Raw genomic sequence first — 5,000 nt, 5'->3', positions numbered from 1 at the left:
CCCCCCCCCCCCCCCCCAGCAGATGAATGCTAATGGCTGACCTTTGCTGGCCAAGCAGGATTAATTAAAGCTCCCCGCCGGCCCGCCAGGGATCAGCCAAACGGCCACTGATGACACGTCCGGCAACGGCTATCTCTTTATTAGACTTGATGCTTGAACGCTTCCTGTCCTCCTGTTTGAGGCGATTAACTGGCTGCGGCGCTTCGAGAGAGTAAATCTCCAAGGCGTTTTACAGACAAAGTATCAGGCCTACCGTCGTCGCTAGGAATAAAAATGACACGCATGGTTACTGGTCCGCTCCTTTATAAAGATTCTGTCACAGAGTTTTATTTCAGTTCAGTTCGACTCCGTATGTCATAGTAAGACAGGACAATTAATCATTTTTTTTTAATCGAAATCACAATCAGAACTAATGCAATTAGCTAATAATTGTGCTGAATTTGAAATTGAAACTGAATTTGTCACATTTATGATTTTTATATTCGTGTCCTCCTTCTTGTGTGACAGACAGTGAAGCTCACCTATCAGGAGTCAGCAGTGGAGCAGATCAAAGCAAAATGTGGAATATTAGCTGGATAGTGAAGCTTCAGTTCAAATAGGTGGATTCGACTTCATGTAGCCGCCTGCAGCCATCTTGTGCTGACTGCATAGGTGATTATTTCTGAGATTCTGATACATTTTCAACCTGGAATTGTGCAGGACATATAGGTTCAAAATGTATCAGAATCTCAGAAATAATCACTCATGCAGTCAGCTTAAGACGGCTGCATGTGGCTACATGAAGTCGAATCCACCTATTGAACTGAAGCTTGACTCTCAATCCTCACCGTAATCCATCGCAAATAACTGACAAAAAAATTGCAATTGGATCTTTTCCCCAAATCATGCAGCCCTATTCCACAGTGTTTTCTTTTTCTCTCGTTAAAGAAAAAAGACTCTGTCACTGCAACTGTCTTACAGAGCCCTAAGAGAGACAGAGAGAGCGAGAGCCACCCACATACCTGCTGCTGTGTCTTGTGTGCTAGAGCGACAGAGAGAGAGAGAGAGAGAGAGCGAGAGAGAGCGAGAGAGAGAGAGCGAGAGAGAGCGAGAGAGAGAGCGAGAGAGAGAGAGAGCTCAGTCATTGTAAATAAGCCATGCTAATTACATATTCCCCTGCCTGCACACAGTGAGCAGGAGAGCAAACAGGAGCTGCGAACGGTGTTTGCTTTCTCTCCCCCAAAACACTTCCAGCGCAGAGGCTCTAATTAACCCCAGTTATTCCCGTCGCTAAGCGATGGAGTAAAACAAAAAGACGGAAACACACACACACACACATACACAAGTACACACACACACACACACACACACACACACACGTACACACACACAGACACACACAGACACACACACACACTCACTCACACACACACACACACACACACACACACATATATTTTTGCTCTCTGACAGTTGCAGGCATGTACAGTACACCAACAGACACAGTGTTGCGTGGTCCAGGTGTGGGATGGTCGCATGGTGTGTGTGGTGTGTGGATACATGGTGTGGTCGTATGGTGTGTGTGGTGTGTGGATACATGGGCTGTGCCCATAAGATGACGAGCAAATAGGTATTTGCTTGAAGTGTCTTGTTTGATGTTTTGGCAAGTGTTATTTGACCATGTGCTGTTGCCAGGCAATCATCCTGGCAGGTGTGTGTGTGTGTGTGTGTGTGTGTGTGTGTGTGTGTGTGTGAGTGTGTGTGTGTGAGTGTGTGTGAGTGTGTGTGTCCCTGTGTGTCTGCGGGTGTGTTTGTTTACTTGTGTATGTATCTGTGTGTGCTCAGGTGCGTGTATGTGTGTGTGCATGTGTTTATGTGTGTGTGTGTGTGTGTGTGTGTGTGTGTGTGTGTGTGTGTGTGTGTGTGTGTGTGTGTGTCCCTGTGTGTGTGCGGGTGTGTTTGTTTACTTGTGTATGTATCTGTGTGTGCTCAGGTGCGTGTATGTGTGTGTGCATGTGTTTATGTGTCGGTGTGTGTGTGTGTGTGTGTGTGTGTGTGTGTGTGTGTGTGTGTGCGCGGGTGTGTTTGTAAACAGAGTGTGTGGTGTGTGACGGGGGCTGGTCGCTAGGTGCAGCGCTGCGCTGCGCTGGCAGGGGAGTTTGTTGACGCGACGGAGCTGCTTCCCAGCGGGCGTCTGCGTGGCGTGAAATGAAGGATGGGGTGGGCGAGGGGAGGGTGGCGAGGGTGGCAAGGGTGGCGAGGGTGGCGAGGGTGGGGTTCTAAAGCACCGCAGGAAGAACCGCAGAGAGCGCCGGGCGGAGGAGGGTCCCCACGGCGACAGATAATGTAAGGATAAACAAAAACAAAAACAACAACTAGTGAGTAAACATGATGCAAGATTGCGCAAGAGTAAACAAACAAACAAACAAACAGACGCATCACTTATAGAGTAAATATGATTTTCAAATGGAAGATTGTGTACATGTAGGGATGAGCAGAGCGCTTGCAGAGGAAATATGATGAAAGACAACGTAAGGGTAAACAAAAGAGAAGCGTCTCTTTCAGAGCGAACATGACAAGCAGGCGTGACAAGCTCTGTCAGAAAGGAGATAACAATGCTGAGTGAATGCTCTCCACACATGCTGTACGTTCATCACATCATTTCACTTCACAACTCACTACTGTATATACCACTTGCTTACTGTAATGGTCTGAAATATAGATTTGAAGGCAGAAACCTGTAGGAGCTTGATAAATGTTCAATGCTCATTTGGAAAAAAGAAAAATGGGTTTTGCATCTGAACTGTTCATACTCTTCAACTCTTCACTTTTCTTGAAAATAGTTGAATTAAACTTGCAAGATGGGCTTTTTAACAATAAGAGCCTGGCGTTGACCTGTCTCCAGCCTAAATGCTGTAGACATGAACACATTGCTGATACTGTTAGGTGCGCTTCTCTGGATTCCTCCTTGTCTGTGAATGATTGGACAGGCTGTGTATAGGTTGCAGGATGATTGGACAGGCTGTGTATAGATTGCAGGATGATTGGACAGGCTGTGTATGCTGTAGATTGCAGGATGATTGGACAGGCTGTGTGTAGGTTGCAGGATGATTGGACAGGCTGTGTATAGTATACTGTAGGTTGCAGGATGATTGGACAGGCTGTGTATAGTATACTGTAGATTGCAGGATGATTGGACAGGCTGTGTATAGTATATTGTAGGTTGCAGGATGATTGGACAGGCTGTGTACAGTATACTGTAGGTTGCAGGATGATTGGACAGGCTGTGTATAGTATATTGTAGGTTGCAGGATGATTGGACAGGCTGTGTGTAGGTTGCAGGATGATTGGACAGGCTGCGTATAGTATATTGTAGGTTGCAGGATGATTGGACAGGCTGTGTACAGTATACTGTAGGTTGCAGGATGATTGGACAGGCTGTGTGTAGGTTGCAGGATGATTGGACAGGCTGTGTGTAGGTTGCAGGATGATTGGACAGGCTGTGTATAGTATACTGTAGGTTGCAGGATGATTGGACAGGCTGTGTACAGTATACTGTAGGTTGCAGGATGATTGGACAGGCTGTGTGTAGGTTGCAGGATGATTGGACAGGCTGTGTGTAGTATACTGTAGGTTGCAGGATGATTGGACAGGCTGTGTGTAGTATACTGTAGGTTGCAGGATGATTGGACAGGCTGTGTATAGTATATTGTAGGTTGCAGGATGATTGGACAGGCTGTGTGTAGGTTGCAGGATGATTGGACAGGCTGTGTGTAGGTTGCAGGATGATTGGACAGGCTGTGTATAGTATACTGTAGGTTGCAGGATGATTGGACAGGCTGTGTGTAGGTTGCAGGATGATTGGACAGGCTGTGTGTAGGTTGCAGGATGATTGGACAGGCTGTGTGTAGGTTGCAGGATGATTGGACAGGCTGTGTACAGTATACTGTAGGTTGCAGGATGATTGGACAGGCTGTGTACAGTATACTGTAGGTTGCAGGATGATTGGACAGGCTGTGTATAGGTTGCAGGATGATTGGACAGGCTGCGTACAGTATACTGTAGGTTGCAGGATGATTGGACAGGCTGTGTATAGTATACTGTAGGTTGCAGGATGATTGGACAGGCTGTGTGTAGTATACTGTAGGTTGCAGGATGATTGGACAGGCTGTGTGTACTGTAGGTTGCAGGGCAATTTGTAGGGCCATGTGACATGTGGAGCCTCTCCTGTCAGCCCCAATAAATGTTCTGGGCCGGGTTTCCCAAAATCGTTAAGAAGCTCTTAAGTCCTAAGAACTTCTTAGGAGCGTTCTTAGAACATTCTTACAACGCTACTAAGAAGTTCTTAGCACTTAAGAGCTTCTTAACAATTTTGGGAAACCCGGCCCTGCTCTCTCACAGAAGCCATTTCCTCCAGATCCAGTGATGAAGGACCACTGTGCCACCACTCCCACCTGTTAACCTGCCCAACGGCTGTGCAGAACGGGAGAAGAGCTTTGAATCTCTGCTGGAGATGATTGGAAGCTGCTAGATCAGTACTGGTGTCCAATTCAGTGAAATGTGCTCAGTTTTAGGGTTTTGTGTAGCCACTAGCTACTGGGTGAACTTATTTAGTGTAGGGACTGGTGATCAGTATTTCGTTTTGTTTAGCCACTTGGTAAACCATGTTTGGTTTTGTGTTACCCTTTGATAAACAATATTTCTGTAGCCACTTGGTAAACCATGTTTGGTTTTGTGTTACCCATTGATAAACAGTATTTCTGTAGCCATTGGTAAGCCATGTTTGGTTTTGTGTTACCCATTGTTAAACAGTATGTGGTTTTGTGTAGCCACTTGGTAAACCATGTTTGGTTTAGTGTTACACATTGGTAAACTGTATTTTGTTTTCTGCAGTGACTTGGTAAAAAGTATTTGGTTTTCTGTAATGACTTGGTAAGCAGTATTTGTTTTAGCATAGTCAATATTTTGTTTAGCGTAGCCGCTTGGAAAACAGTATTTTGTTGAGAGTAGTCGCTTGGGAA

At 45.8% G+C, this 5,000-nt stretch overlaps 1 protein-coding gene across 1 annotated transcript in view; it reads left to right on the top strand.

The window, feature by feature from the left end:
* The window catches only part of LOC134064168 (echinoderm microtubule-associated protein-like 6), an 81,834-nt gene that overhangs the window by 25,220 nt on the left and 51,614 nt on the right, over window positions 1–5,000 (top strand). The window lies entirely within an intron of this gene.

This window comes from Sardina pilchardus, chromosome 18, assembly GCF_963854185.1.
Source record: "Sardina pilchardus chromosome 18, fSarPil1.1, whole genome shotgun sequence".
Lineage (NCBI taxonomy): Eukaryota > Metazoa > Chordata > Actinopteri > Clupeiformes > Clupeidae > Sardina > Sardina pilchardus.
Note: the sequence above shows the minus strand (reverse complement) of the source record. Positions and strands in the feature narration are given on the sequence as shown.